Source organism: Acomys minous (assembly GCF_964271855.1).
Source record: "Acomys minous genome assembly, chromosome: 19".
Lineage (NCBI taxonomy): Eukaryota > Metazoa > Chordata > Mammalia > Rodentia > Muridae > Acomys > Acomys minous.
In genome coordinates, this window is record NC_140499.1 from 57,427,698 (window position 1) to 57,443,997 (window position 16,300).

The window sequence follows — 16,300 nt, forward strand, 5'->3', positions numbered from 1 at the left end:
GAGGCTCGCAAGGCCTGAGCGAGCCACTCTCCTTTCAAAGTCTTTTTAGAATGCAGAGCTTGAAGATTAGTGTCGGGAGAGAGAGCATTTGACTGCCTAAGTGTTCAGTCTCCCAGGTACTTAGACGCTTCGCAGCGAGAACTGATGTTCATTAAACTGTAAGCAAATTAGGGTTCAAGCCAAAGCTATAAAGGAAGGCATCGTTAGTACATGGGAGCCATCCGACATCATCAGACTTCTCGTCTGTAAGAAATCCAGCACCTTACGATTCGTCTCTTGCACAAAAGAAAATTGCGCCACTGCCTCTGCAGCCGGGTCTCCGCTTTACTGTCCTCCGTTGACAACGAAGTGGAGCAGAAGGCTGCAAACCCGCATGAAAGCTTTCAGTTCCCTTTTGGGTTTTGCCTCTATGTTATCTTTGGAGGGCCCTGGAATAGTTTGATAAATAAAGCGGTTTTGTCAGTCAATAAATTATTTTCTTTTTTTAAAAAAAAGTCATTTTTATCAAGTGGATGTTCAATTGCCACTTCACAAGGCAGAAGCTTCCTGGGTGTCCAGGGCAGGGGAGGGCTGTGCCATCACTTCAGCAAAGCTGATTTGGAGAAAAGCTCTGTTCTCTGGCCCTCAAATCCAAGGCGTGCATTTCTCTGTGGCCAGACCCACCATTCCCTGAGCCTGCACAGCTTTTAAGGAACAGAACTGGCCGAGGAAGACGGAGCTCATCTGATTCTTGCAGGCTGACCCTGCAGCCCCAGTTTCCCAAGGAATAAATTCCTGGGTGTCCCTCAGTGTGGTAAAACTATTTGTGGGCAGGTGAACCAGGAGCCCCAAGTAAGGCAGGTTTGAGTTTCCAGAAGTGCCCATACCTGGCGCCTATATCTCCTCAGTCCTCAGCCTTCATGAGTTAAAAGTTGGGGGGGGGGGGGGGAACAGGGCAAGAGTCTGAAGTAGGCTCACTGTTGGCCTGGGGACTGGAAGGCAGTGACAGAGTAGCCAGGGCCAGCTCCAAGTCCCTTGTCTCTGTACAAGGCAGAGGGCTCCCAGGGACAGGACTGAACAGGAAGCTGAGCAAGCTAAACAGACCCCAGAAAAGTTTTCTAGAGGGCCTGAGACAGGAAGCTCCAAGCTGGCTGATTCCCCAGGGCCAGGCTAGCCTCCCATGTAGCCTCCTGTCTCCTGTCTAACCTTTGCGGATGGTACCATTATAGGCAGGCGTCTAAGCACACTGTTTAGAAACTGGCAATGCTGCTATCAGTAACAGGCACTTTTTGGCAAGCTGATTTTGATGCAGCAATGGGCCTTAAAATTTTTTTTTCACCTTAGCTCTATTTACCAGTAAGCACTTGGAGGCTTTACGTGCACCCCTGCCATCTGCCTAAGCGCACTCAATGTATGGTGTCTAGATCCAGAAAGCTTTTTGCCTGGGAAAGATGACATGGGAGCAGACTCGACGTGACTTCTGAGGGAGGGAATAGAAATGTCCAAAAAACTAGAGGAAACAGGGATTCAGGAAGGCATGGAAAGAATGAAAACAAACAGAACAGGTTTCTGAGAGGAGGAGAGGAAGGATAGTGGTTGTTAAGTATGTGCCATGTATGCAACATACGTGGTATAAGATTTATTGCAGAAGCATGGAAAGAGAAAGAAACAGGGAGCGCCCCAGCGGGGACAGAGAGAGACACAGGGAGAGAGAGAGACAGAGTAAGAGAGACAAAGTAAGGAGTGATGGCTGGCAGGTTTGTCCTTTTTATCCAGTGCTCATGGTGGTGATGATGTCAGAGGTTGCTAAGCAACCTGGGTGCAGGGGAGGGGGGCAGTTATTCTAACAGTAGCAATGGAGGAAAGCTAGTGGCCAGCAGAGTTCTAGACATGGGGGGCGGGTGGCACTCCATTCCACTTCCCACCTCATCTGACATAAGAATTCCCAAATCCTCCTGGGATCACAGCCAGGATAGAATGTGAAGGAATGTCGCCCAAGCCATTCCAGGGCCATCTCTGAAGTGACCAGCCATGGTGCGGCATGCGGCTGGGGCAGAAACCTTCCTTGGCCAAAACTTCAGCGGCAGCACTTTCTCTAGACATCCCCAATGCAGTATAAGGAGTTCTGGTGCCATGTCTGTCTACATGGTGCCATGTTCCAAGAGAGTTGCTTGGTAGTGTCACCACAGGCTTTTGGAGTTGGGGTGATGGAGACACCCTAGTGGAAAGGCACAGTGTCCAGAGCTTTCCGGACAATGTTCTTCCAGTACCTGTAAGTGCACACAAAGGGTATTTTCTTTGTTTCTTTTTATAAACTGCATATTTAAATTTACTTAATTTTAATTAATTAATTGTTAATGTAATTTCCCCAAAGCGGGCTGGAGTTTTCTTTCTTTGAGTTGGGGTCCTGCCTAAACTAGACTAGCCTCAAAAAAGCCTTATTAAGTACCCGAGGATGCCCTTGAACCTCTGATCCTCTTGCTTCTACCTACCAACGTGCCTAAGCACTCTGCCAACCGAGCCTGGGTGGGAGGCAGGATGGGTAATGGAAGAGAGGCAGAGGAAATGAAAAGTCTTCTCCCGGCGCTATGAAGGAATCAGTAGCAGCAGACGAGAGCGTTCAATTTGCTGTCCCAAGAACAGGCAGGCCGCTGAGCCCAACAGTCTATCAAAGAAAGCGGTTCAGCTTCCTGGTGGGAGGTTGGGAGCTGAGAGTACAAACAAAGCAGATGCAGGCAAGGACCTGCCCACAGGAGCCTGGACCCTCTGGGAAGATGCCGCAGTGGATACAGAAATAGAGCAGGAAGGGCCCAGGCCCAGCAACCCCAAATGTTCAGAATCTCCAGGACTGTCTGAATGCTCAACTTTTTAAAAAAAATAAAAATAAAAACGTATCAGCGTTTTTATGACCTAATGTCACATTTATTTTTGCTAAAAATGGCATGTTTAAAAAAATAATAGAGCATATGGGGAAAATAGAGTTTAGGTACCAGCAAAAACTAAACACAATCCCTCTAACACATTTGTGGCATTTCCATATGGCATCACGGGCGGGGGGCGGGGGGGGGGGCAGGGAGACGGGGGGGGGGGGGGGGGCGGCGAGGACAGGGATGAACTCTCGGCAGCTTTAAAGTCTATGTTCATTGCTCTGCCTTTCTCCTTCTGCAAGTGGATCTCACAGGACACTCACTTCCTGGAGGGAGAGGCCACACCAGAATTAGACGTCTGAGTCAGGATGTGGGCTTCCACGTTAATGCTGTTACCTTTGGAGGTCACGAACTTCTAGATCTAATTGTAGTTTAGAAGGAATGTTGACAGAGGAGCACAGAATGGCACAACGAGGTCACAGCGAGTCAAATCCGGGGCAAACCTGATTTGAGCAAGCCAAATGTAATCAATAAATAAGTAAATAAACAAATAAAATAACATTTGATAGTCAAGAAAAATTAAGCAGCAGCTTATAATATGCAATACTTAGGAATCAGTTTATGGGGTTTTTATATAGCATGATAATGATATTATGGTTAATTAAAAAATTATCCATTACAGATAAAAATGAAAATATAAGTAGATATGGCAAAAAAAAAAAGTCTTAGTTGGTATTACAACAAAGGGATGTGCGATGTCTCCATCCTACGACTGGATTTTCTGTATGTAATTAAAAAAAAAAAAAGAATAGGATCTTATACTCTCATCAAGCACAGCATCCGCAAGGGCAACACACTAACAAATGAACAACCCCGCTTAGTGGTCAGCTGAAGGAATTCCCAGTGGCCAGTGTGGAACAGTTTAAACAAACAGCAGCAACAAGGAGAATTAGCTTATCACCCCGCACCCAAGACAACACCTGCAAACTCACGATGAGCTGAGCAAGTGAACGGCATAAGGAGTGCAGGAGAGACAGAAATCTTTCAGGGTAAAGAATTCCAGATGATTGGTGTAACTATTCCTCTTTCAAGGAAGTGAGTCATGTTAGTTGGCTTTTCTGAGGCAATTCTTACCTTAAGAGTAAAGGCTTATGCTTGGTTTGCAGTCTTTGGGCAAGGAGCACAAAGACATGGCGGTAAGGGGCGCCTTGACAGCAAGGTAGGAAGGCGAAACAACCCATGTCATAAACCACAAAGCCAAGGAGAAAGAACAGGCCCTGGGGCCCACAGCCCCACTCACGGCCACACCCCTGTGACCTCCTGAGGTTTCTACCACCTCCCAATAGCAAGCCTTCTACCCATTGCTCTTTGGAGAACATTCTAGATCTAAATTCTAGTGGTGCTGTTGCAGCTTGACTCCCCAGTTTTAACTGTGGGTTGTTCACACATACATTCCTGCTGAGTCAAATATGAAAAAGAAGGGAAAACAACAACACAACCTAGTAACTTCATAAAGAAGCTGAATCCCATATATGATATGTGTAAAAATGTTATATATTTATAAATTTATAAAATTTAAATATACATTTATATATGTTATATGTATTTTATATATTTACATATATTATACATATAACTGAAATGACATTTACCTTTATGATCTTCCTCCAATATTTGTGTAACACATTGGATGGGAGAAAAACATCTGGTACACCTAAATAGAGGGCTGGTATGAAACATCTGGCTAGCATTCTTCAAAATGGTCGTCACCATAAGAAAAATCAGAAGCTGTCACAGCCTTACAATGGGGGCGTACATACACAAAACAACTGAACGCAATGTAGTATCTTGCATAGGACCCTGTGGTGTAAAAATACATTAGATTTTTTTTTTTAAGGCAGCAACAACTAAGGAAGTCTGAGTGAGGCATGCATCATTTTGGGGTCATTAGTTGTGACAAATGTACTGTACTAATGGAGATTGTTACTAATAGCAAGTGCTGCTATATTAGGGTATATGAGGAAGCTGTTATTGTCATTTTCTGCAAATCAGGATTTACAGAAAAAAATTAATACATTGAAAACTATTCTATACTGGCTCATAGCCAGAAGGCCAGGAGTGGTTGAAAGGTATCCTAAAATATATTTTAAATAATAAGAACGGGTAGGTTAGAAGAATTACTAACCTCCTCCACCCCCCCCCACCTCCCCCCTATTAATTTTAGATTTTTAAAAAGTCTAGAACCTTATTATAATGAAAAGAACACAAACGGGTTGGTTGGTTGATCGGTGAGCAGGCTGGGGCCAGAGGAGGCAGGCCTTACTTTCATCCTGACGGTACTCAGCTGTCCCACCTCAGCGCGGCTGGGCATGCCCTCGCTTTCCTCCCACTGCGACTGTGCTTGTTGTCTTGTCCTTACTAATTCACGTGCCCCAAAGCTCAGTCCTAAAAGCACATGACGAGGTGGCCCTTCACGAGCTTTCACAGCATCTTCACAGTTCCGTCTTAGAGCATGGCCATCAGCCTAGGCAGGAATGCCACGCCCTTCAGCAGCTATGCCCCCTAGCCTGTGTCCCCTGGCAGCTACTGATCTGCTTGTCCTACGTACCTGACTGTCACTATAGTTTTGATGCTCCCATCAAAATGCATGTAGAAATTTAATCTGCCTGTGGGATTAAGAGGTGGGACTCCCTCTCTCTCTCTCTCTCTCTCTCTCTCTCTCTCTCTCTCTCTCTCTCTCTTTTTTCTCAAGACAGGGTTTCCTCCTATAGTCCTGGCTGTCCTGGACTTGCTTTGTAGACCAGGCTGGCCTCGAACTCACAGAGATCCACCTGCCTCTGCCTCCTGAGTGCTGGGATTAAAGGCATGTGCCACCACGCCCGGCTGGGGGTGGGGCTCTTAAGAGACCAATAGGAACCAAGTATGGGGCAACACTTAACAATCTCAGGACTTGGTAAGCAGAGGCAGGGGGATTACCATAAATTTGAGGCCAGCCTCATCCATATATTGAGTTCCAAGCCAGCTCTCATAAATTGACTAACTCATTCATAGACTAACAAAGTAGTTATCAAAGGGGTGGCTTTGATATCAAAGTACACGCCTTGTCTTGCTTGGTCGGCCACGCCCTGTGATACCCTCTGCTGTGGCCTGATAAATCACATCTTTCCAAGTTCTTTATTAGGCAGATAACTAGAGATCACTTCTCCTATCCAGCGGGCAGCCTTTCCACTCTTAGAAACCCTGCCCTGTGAAGCACAATAGCTTAACTTTTTAATTTTAGTTGTATTAAATCCATACCTCCATCTCTCCCACCTCTCTCCCTCGTTCCCAGCTCTCTTTTTCTCTCTTGCTTGTTTGCCTCACATCTAAGGAAGCATTTTGGAACTCAGAATCATGAAGACTTACACTCACGGTTTCTTCTGAGAGCTCTCTAGTGGTCACTGTTACTGTGGGTCTATGATCCGTCTTGAATTGATTTTGTGTGGGGTGTGAGGTAGGGATCTGACTTCATTTTCTTGCTTACGTGTATAATCATGTCGGCATATCTGTTGAGCGATAACTTTTTTTCTATTGAATCACCTTGTCACTGTTGACAACTCACCAGAAACATAAGGATTTATTTCTATTTCCTTGTTCGTGACTATTTTTTTTTCATATTATAAAATGTCATTGTAGATATTTTGGAAAATATGGCAAGGAGCAAATGAGACGGTGTTAAAACATGTTTAATCTCATCATCTAGATGAGCAAGTCACACTCTGAAGCTATAGTTTTGGAATAATATTTTCCCCTGTAAACAAAAAGTCTGGGGTAAAGGAGGCACGGCAGCACAGCCCCCCCCCCGCCACCCCCCCTCCCCGGTTTCTGACAGCTTGTGAGGTGGAGGCAGAAGGACTAGGCACTTAAGGTGCACAAACAAAACACTGTATTTTAGAGCATCCATCCCAGTTCCCACATACAGCCAGAGATGAGAGCCACACTGAGAAGGCTGGCTGGCACAGACGTATGTGCTCCGGTGCATTCTGGGAGCCAATATTGAGCAAGTATCCTAGACAGGAAGTTGACATGGTGGGTATCCCAACCGCTGACTTATCAGCAGGAAGTGAGGGACGTGGGATGCTGGGTGACCTCCCTCCCTGTTCCCGGGGAAGCACACCCTAGGCTGACTCATCTTTCCCTTTCAGTTACGTCATTCTAGTTCTTCTGATTCAACTGTCCCGTGCTCCTCTTTTCCAAGTCTCAAATTCACAGGCCTCCATGAGAAAGTTTGGTTGGGTCCACAACTCCCTATCTAACATGGAGCTCTCCATTCAGGTCACCAGACGTGACCAGATAATTCGTCATTTAAATTAAGACACTTTTCATAAGGGAGGGGAATAAGGGGAAAATGGGAGGGAGGGAAGAATGGGAGGATACAAGGGATGGGATAACCATTGAGATGTAACAAGAATAAATTAATAAAAAATTAAAAAATAATAATAAAAAAAATAAATTAAGACACTTTTAAGAGGGGATGGAAGGACTAACAATAGATAAGAGAATGAGGTAAACTGAGGCTAGAAAGATTGGGGCGGATGGTCACTTTGCTTCCATGTCCGATAGCTTCCTTAGTACCATGTTTCTCAAAGTGTGCCCTGTGTGAAATACTGAAAATTAAGTCCTTTGTCTCCCCACCTCTTTGTTGTTGGTTTACTGTGAGTACATTAGCATAGCAATGGTGACAGGAAAAAAAAATCTGAATAATTATTTGTATTTATTTGTCTGCTGTCCTTTATCTTCTGTACTTTGTGCCTGATAGGCTCCTTTGTCCTGTGATAACTCCTCAGGACCCCCAGCCCTGGCCAATCCCCTCCCTTGCTTTAACTGAGTGGTTCAGGGAGAGACAGTCCCGTGAAAGCGCCTGGATATATGGGAGCGTTCACTTCAGAAGGTGCACAGAAGGTTTCCACCCTTTCCTCTCCCTCTTCCTGGAGATGTGAGAGAGCCACCGCAGCCACACAGTGAAAAGCGCCTAACTGGGTCATCAGTGTGCTGGAGGGCAGAGGTGCCCTCCCTACAGGCTCAGCCCAAAGGGAACAGGAAGAAGTGAGCGCTCCAGCGGCCCTCCTGCCATTCAACAGACTGCCCTTGTCACATACTGCTCAGAGACTACTCTCAAAGAAAACTATGGGAGGAGGAATCTCTTTCTCCCCAGAAGGAAATCCTGTCCTTGGTGACAAAGTGCCCCTTTCTCAACTGCAGCCAGCCCTACCAGTTAAATGCTAAGCCCTTTTGGTTTGAGTTCTTCCACTGAAATAAAACAAACAAACAAACAAAAAACCCCAAACAATAACAACAAAAACAGCTTTGAGGAACACTGATTTTATCATGTTCTCTAGAGCAGAGACCAAAGCACTGGGTGCAGGGCAGGGCAGTGTCCCAGCCCTCACACGGAAGCTGCCACTGATGAACAGCTGTCCAGGGAAGGGTGTGCTTGCAGCAGGAAACATGTGCTTCTCAGCAGTTTGGTTCACAGAGAAGAAGCCCAGGTTCCCAGTCCCACCTATACTTGAGGTATATGCATGGCTGCTCCAGAGGGCTCGGCTGTCTCTACTGTCCACATCCTGCATCAACCTCCATTGTTTTTTCTTTCTAACTAATACATGGCAGGCAGGCTGTGGCAGCCCATGCCCGGGACCCCTCCACCCCAAGGCTGAAGTGGGGGTGAGGGAGGGTGAGGGGGGATGGGGGTGTCCTTCAACAACAAGAGCAGGACCATCTTATCTAGAAAGCTGCCTCACACCCGCCTGAACCTCCTCCTCTGTCTGGTTGCTAATACTTTCAGCTTCCTGAAGTCAAAACAGCACAAGTGATCCGTCCTCAGCTTCAAGGCTGAAGAAGGCTTCCCAAGCCCCGTGGAAACCCCAACCCATGTGAGGTTTTCTCTCTTGCTCACTGCTCTCTTGCCTTCTCTTGATGAGAGACCTTCTTAGGTTTTCCCCAAATAAACCTGGCTCCTCTGTTGAGACGCCTGGCTGGCCTTTCTTTTTACAGTCTCAAGCTCTGGGGCTGACCTGGTCTATAAAGGGAGGCCCTGTCTCAAAAGAACAAATAAGCATTTGCTGTAAATAATGCCTCAACGGACACTTTTGCATGAAAAAAAATTGCCTGTGGGCATCTCTCTTTCCTTACAGCTCTGTACTCAAAGTGTGATTGCTCCAGTGTGAAGAGGTCGCCAGAAAGCTCTTCTACCATTGGCCAGCAGTCATGCAATGTCACATCAGCTTCTAGTCCCAAATCTTCCTGATGCTGCGCCCCTTTAATACAGCTCCTCACATTATGAGGACCCCAACCATAAAATTACTATGTTGTGACTCCATGACTGTCATTTTGTTACTGTTATGAGTTACAGTGTAAATATCCGATATATCTGATACGCAAGACATCTGATGTGTGACCCCCAAAGGCGTTGTGACTCACAGGTTGAGAACCAATGGCCTAGTCCCACATAACTGTGTACCTGTGGTGTCACACAAGGCCACTTTCACATCTTGGCCCAAGGACAGCAAATGAGAACACGGTTTCCATGTGTTGGTCACTTCATTCTTAACCGGTCATTTCTAGTCAGTGCAAGACTCTTAGGAAAGGTTCCTCAAGAGGCTGCTCAGACAAAAGCATTCAAAGCCTGAACTCCAAGGCCTGCTGCCCAGGACACGCCCTGCCAGCTGCCACGGGCACAGTCAGGGGAGAGGAGGGGGGAATTGGGCAGAGGAGACTGGGAACGCTGGGCAAGAGTGGCTCCCTGCACCTGAGGCATGGAGGGGCTTCTAGCAGAGGCAGAGCGCTGTGAGCTGCAGGGCCTCTTGGAATGACATGAGAGGGAGGAAGGAAAGACACAGAGAAGGACGAGGAGAAAAGACTCAGCTTCTCTCTGGCATGGGATGCCATGCACAGCGTGGCCTAGCAGAGCCACAAAGACCCAGACCTTATTTGCTCCGAGACAGAAGTATTCCTGTGAGGAAAGGAGCTTTGAACCCTGGATATAAGACACGCTTGCCTCTGGGGAAGCTCTGACTCCCCTAAGCTGAAACTTGGGGCTTCTTTTTAGTCTCTCTTCAGTGAGAAACAGATTTCGATTTGTGAAACAATGTTAACTTTATTTTCAATCTCTGATCTGAGACACAGATCCACGGGGTCCTGCCTGACACAACCTTTTTTCTTAGGTCTCTCTGTTCCTGGCTACAGACCTCCTTCCACTTGACGGAGCCTCCCCCCTGCATCCCCACTTACACCCATGCTCTGAAGGCCGTGGGAGCTAAGACTGATGATAAGGGTGTGTGTGTGTGTGTGTGTGTGTGTGTGTGTGTGTGTGTGTGTGTGTGTGTTTCTGACCACAGAACATGAAAGCAACGGATGAATAAAAACTGCACAAAATCCTACCTCCTCGGATAACTGTTATTACCACAATGTTCTCCGTGTCTTGTGGTGTCCTTGGCATAGATAAATGTGTAATTCTTTCAGAATGGGACGTGGAAAGGAACCTTCCCTCGTCTTCCACCTCCCTGTCCTGCAGTCCTTCGCCCTAGATAAGATGTGTGCGGCAAACTAATGAGCTTATTGAGAAAAGGGAGTGCAAAAGGATTGCTTTAGAAAGTCTGTGATAAACAGAAAGCAAATTACTACCTCAGCGTGCATTTCAGGGGGTTTGGGGTTTGGATTTGCAAATACGACCTGTCAAGAAGGCCCCATGCTTCCTAAAGCTTCCAGGAAGTGACGGTGATAGAGATTCTTTTCCTTTTTGAACAATCATAAATGGAAATGAAGATTCAGGCTGGGCAGTCCCAGGAGCTGAAATGATTGGGTAACCGGAAACAGCAGCAGGTAGTGGCAGTTGGGGGCTTCCCATCATGGGAAGCAAGCCTGAACCCCCGCCCCCGCCCCAAGAGGGTTCTGTGCCCACAAAGCTCTAGAGGGGAGCCTTGGGGTCTGGTTGATGAACTTGGGCATCACCTACCCAAAGTACCAGGAGAAAAGAGCATCCAGGACAGGTTCCCATCCTGGGAACTGTGGCTGATGCAGACCTGGAAACCAAGCATTTCAGCTCCTGGCCCTCTCTGGCTCAGATGGTGCCCTGCCAGGGTGTTTGCCCAGAAGGACCTATGCCCATCTGAAGCCTGGGCATCATTTAAGGGGCACTGGACTGTAAACTAGCTCATTGAATTTGATGAGATGCGTGTGTATATGTGTGTGTGTGTGTGTGTGTGAGAGAGAGAGAGAGAGAGAGAGAGAGAGAGAGAGAGAGAGAGAGAGAGAGAGAAGGAGGAGGAGGAGGAGGAGGAGGAAGAGAAGATGACATCTTGGCTTTCATTCCTCAGGTGTTTCTGGCCTGGAACTCACCAACTAACTACCAATTAGGCTGGCTTGACCAGCAAGGTCTCGGGACTTACTATCTTTGTTTCTGGGATTTCAAGTGTGAGCGCCATGCCTGGCTTTTTTTTTTTTTTTTAAACATGGGCTCTGAGGATTGAACTTGGGTCCTTGTCCTTGCCTTGCATTGAGCCATCTCCCTAGCTCTGATGACATTTCCTTATAAAGAATCATCCTGTTGTTACCCTGATCCATACAGAAGGGGGTAGGGCGTACTCAGGCTTATTCTGTCCTTTAACTGTCTTGGGGGATACTTTAGAGCAGCATTTTACAAAGTCCTGTCTTCAGCCAGCAGCATCCGCTTGTCAGAGATGGAAATAAGGCTGGGGGAAAATTGGTAGCTCCGGGCTTGAGTGCTTACAAGGCCCTGAGTTTAATGCTGAGCACTGCAAAACTGTGTTGGTTTTTACAATCAATTGACAGCATGCACGAACAGGGAAGCAGTTTTGAGAGCAATTTAGGGTTCTTCTGGGGTTCCGTCAGTGCCAATGCGATGTGATCCCATGAACACACTGGCTGCGTGAAGAACCAAGCTGCCAGGAGAGGTCTAGAAGGGAGGAGAAAGAAAAGCCAGATAGACAAACCAGCATCCCAAGGGTGATAGGATAAACTGGCCTCGCAGCCTCCAGTTTAAAAGATGGAGTCTCACAACAACAGTAAGTGCTGTTCAAATGAGCCTGCAGCATCTCAGCGGATTTCAGGGACATGTCCTAGTAGGCAGAGCTTCAGGAGAGAGGAATAAAGGCTCCGTGCACACGGGCGTTGCTGGAGTAAAGCCAACAGCACTGTAGAGATATCCCAAGCCCCATTTCCCTTGTCCAAAGACAGGCCTCCACTTTTTCTTTTGACTTCCCACACCAGTTGCTCCTTTGTGTCATCAGCCAACAATGGGCTCTTTAATTTCCCACCCCTTGACCAAGCTCCATTCAGCAAGAGTCACCTCCTTTCCCCAGACTCCGTTGACAACTGCAGACTCCACTTGGGCATTGTAATCCATGAAAGCCAACCTCTCTGTACGGAGAGCCTGGAACAACCTTCCGGGTTCCAGGATCCACCCAGGTCCCTGTTCAGTGGTTAGTTATGGAACTTGGCTCTTGTTTAGGGCCATCCACAGCACCTAACGATGACTGTAGGCAGGAGGTGAGGCCTCAGCATCGCTGAGTTCATCCTCCCCATCAGGCCTTCTGTGGCTGCTGCTGCTGTAGCACAGCTAGGATCAGAACCAGCTGGGCTTCCAGGGGCCCATGTACCTCACCCAGACAGAAACCAGAGTCCGGGGGTGGGGGGGGTGGGTGTATTTCTCTCTGGTAGCCCTGACTTATCACCTCACCCGACTCTGCCCTGTGGTTTGATGTCTCTCACCTGTATAATATCAGCCCCTGCAGGCTTTTTGTAAGAATTTAATGAGGAAAAATCAAGAAGGGCGACTGACATCACGTCTAGCATACAGTAAGTGCTCAGTAGAAATTATATTAGTTACTACTTAGAGGAGTAGAAAGCATCTATAACGGTGAGCAGCTGGCCTGGGTCCCCGCTGCCTGGCCTGTTGGGATTTGTTCCCGGGTCTCCTCTAACTAGCTCCTGGTAGACAGAACTGGATCCCACACAGGAACCTGCTCCACAGTCCTCCAGCTTGTGCCATATTGGAGATGAGCACATTAGAGATGGCTAGACTCCTCCTGAGCACCTCCATGCCACTGTAGGGCACCTCCCTGATGGCTCTGTGCCCTGTAACTACTTGAAAACAGTGACTGAATCTTTTAGTCGTATAGCCCCACCCCTGATAAATCTTTGCTGGAGTGACTGAAGGACTAGATGAGTGTGTGAGTAAGTGTGCAAACTACCCCACTAGAGCTCTGCGTGTGTCTCCATATGCTCTAATTCCTTGCTTAGTCTGGCCTCTCAGCTGCTGCCTGGCCCCCTTTGGGAATGGTCCCCTTTCCTGCTGCCTGGGCCTGCTGCCTTTCTTGTCTTGGAACAGGAATTCTGCACGGGGTTGGGGTGGGGAGTTAGAAACAGAAGGGCAGAGGGGCAGTAAAACTCGATTTCTAAGAAAGAAGCTCCAGTAATGGGATCTAGCCACCCGGCTTAGGAGGGCGCCTGCAAGCCTTTCTTTCTCAATAAGGCTTCACAGAGAAACAAACTTCCCTTAAACAGCCTTTGATTTGAAACGTTACCAGTCAATATGCTCTGAAGAGAGTTCCAGGGATGTGGTTAGCGCCTACTGATCGCTGGGGGGCACAAGAGCAAGACTGTGCTGTTCTGAATGTAAACTAGGCTTCCTTTAAAAAAATGATAAATAAAACATCCATTCCTGCCGATGTGCTCCTGGTGACCTTAGCTTCATTTCTAGGAGGAAAGGTGGGTGTGGGTATCAAGGGGGATTGGGGTGGTAGGGTGGGCTAACAGCATAAATGATCTCACTCATGGTCATCGACATTTTCAGAGCAACATACAGTGAGTAAACATAGTATGGTATCTTGCTAAGATAAACACATAGGTACAAGCGAAATATTAAAAACATGTAAGATCAAACTGTAACCAACCAATACTTAACTCTTGTTTTCTTTTTCATTAAAGGAAAAAGCACTTTCTCCTTCCACCATGGGGCGTCCAGACCTTTCAGATTCCCATTTGTTAGTTGAAGAGTAGTAGAGAGACACTGTGACACTCCCTCATGGGTGCGTGGGGAACCTTGCAAGATGGGACCGAAAGTGTAGGAACTCCCAGAAGCCATAGAGCGGAGCCCAAGCAGAATCTAAAAGATGGAAGGCTCCAATGCAGTGCTTAGACCGGCTTTCTCTGCTCTCTTTAGCAAGACTATGGCTCTCCTGCCATCACCAAAGACACTCAACCCACTCTGCCTTGCTTCCGCTGCTCCTGCCTTTCCTTAAGCAGGCCACTGTTCCTGTCACCTCCTCAATTTTGTGCCTGTTCACACATAGCTTGCACTCTCTTGTGGTCTGTTTCAGCCCCCTACTATGATATACAGAAGAACGCTGTCTGTCCCTCCATCAATTAGCTTATCCGTCCTTTCACACAATCCCAAGAGAGGATCGAGTGTTGGCAGCAACAGGTGTCTGTGTTTGGGCCAAGTTGTGCTTAATTACCAACCCAGGAGCCACTGGCTGGCAAATGGGTTAGCCTCCTAACATCTAGGATGAGGACAGAAGCCTTGTAAAGACAGAACACGGTAAGACTATCGTTATCGCCCTCCATCCTGTCAGATGTGCGCTCTTGTAATAAATATCCAAGTAACAGACTTAATAGAGAAAAAAAAAATGGTTCATCGTGGCTCATGGTTTTAGGCATTTCAACTCACAGCAGGTTGGCCTGTGGCTTTTGAGTCTGTGGCAGGGTGGCATGTCAAGGCAGAAGCTTGTCACAGAAGAAACTGCCCTTCAAAGTCCCCAGCCATCTGACCTTCAGTAAGCCTCACCTCTTACAGGTCCCACCAGCCCCCAACAGTCCTCCAGAATGATGTACAAGCCTATCACACACGGGCCTTTGAGCAGCCCTTGTCCAAGTCATGGCACCTCGGGTTCCACGTTAACAATCATTGGCCTTCTGGCAAATTCTCACAGCTTTTCTCCAAACTGTGAGCCCCCATCAAGATGAAACATGGGTCTTTTACTCTCCCAATTGTGTCCTCCTCTGTGCGTGACAGGAAATCTGTAGGTTCCTAAAATTATTTGAACGGTTGGAGTATTTTTGCTCCCTGTAATCCTTGGCTTCTCCAGCCCCCACAGTCAAGGTCAAGTGGAGACCAATTAACACCCATGCCTCTGTCATGCTAGGCCATTGAAGCTTCCTCTGCGATCCCACAGCATGGTGTGTGTACTTCAGCCACACCAATTCCACTTGACACGGTAGCTATTTACTTAACCACTGAAGGGACAGTGAGTGGTCCTTTCTAACCCCAAGGATGTTTAACAGTTTCTCCACATCTCCATGGCAAGCATCTCAAATTCCCACAACAGAACTCCTGTGTCGACCCCCCGCCCCCGCCCCGCCTCCTATGGGGCTGTCGATAGTTAGTGTTGATGTGTAGTTTGACAGCCAGATACACTCATGAGATGCTTGGATTTGGATGTAAGTTTCATGGGAAAAGAAGTAGGACACAGCCCCATTCATTCTGCTGGCTTGGACGGTGGCAGATGTGACGAGGCAATAGAGCCAGCAGTGGTGGCAATGGCTTCCCGATTCAGAGGCTCCTGCCTGTGGCAGAGACAGCGTGTCTTTGGCAGGCTATTTTGGCAGGATTGTGGAAGCTCAGGCAAGAGCCCGTTTCTTCCCAGTGATTTTCTGAGATATTTATAAACCTCAATTAATCCCTACAGTTTAAACAAGCTAGAGAGGGATTGCATTGTCTGCAAGCAAGAACCTTGACAAAAGCTGGGTTCATTTCCTGAGATGACACTAGGCATGCCCAGGTGTTGGAGCTATAGACCTGGATTTTTCCCATCAGACTGACCTTCAGGATGGGGAGGGGTGGTTACTGGGGGCCATGCTCATGTTTTGTTTTTCTAGCATTTAGCATAGGGTGATCCACATAGTAGATGCTCCAACCATACATTAGTCATGTATGTTTGCCTAATTGTATACAACTGTTTCCAACCAGTTGATATTTATGGTATATGGAAAGCTGGGTTTTTTTTGTTAAAATTAATGTATTATTGTTATTGGGTGTATGTAGGATATGTTTTTTGGCTGTTGTTGTTGTTAAAATTAATGTATTATTGTTATTGGGTGTATGTATGATGTGGTTTTTTTGTTGTTAAAATTAATGTATTATTGTTGTTGTTGGGTGTATGCATGATGTGCATGGGGGTGCATGCGTGCCACAGCATACATACAGAGCTCAGAGGACGACTTTGTGGAGTTGCTTCAGCCCTTCCATCTTTACAAAGGCATCAAACTTCGGCTGTCAGGGTTACATCAATGGTGCTTTACCCAACGAGCCATCCTGCAGGCCCACAAAGCTGTTATTTTGGGAAATCTCAACTGTGTCTGTTTATACAGAACACTACTTAGTCTAGCTACTCTGC

The 16,300-nt window shown here is 47.1% G+C and overlaps 1 long non-coding RNA gene across 1 annotated transcript; it reads right to left on the reverse strand.

The window, feature by feature from the left end:
* Positions 1-2,096: 2,096 nt before the first annotated feature.
* LOC311589982 lies at positions 2,097-6,317 on the reverse strand. The gene is made up of 4 exons (XR_014776711.1): positions 6,258-6,317; positions 4,499-4,560; positions 3,243-3,349; positions 2,097-2,249 (listed from the first exon to the last, which is right to left on the reverse strand). It is a non-coding gene; the product is annotated as an uncharacterized lncRNA (long non-coding RNA).
* Positions 6,318-16,300: the final 9,983 nt, after the last annotated feature.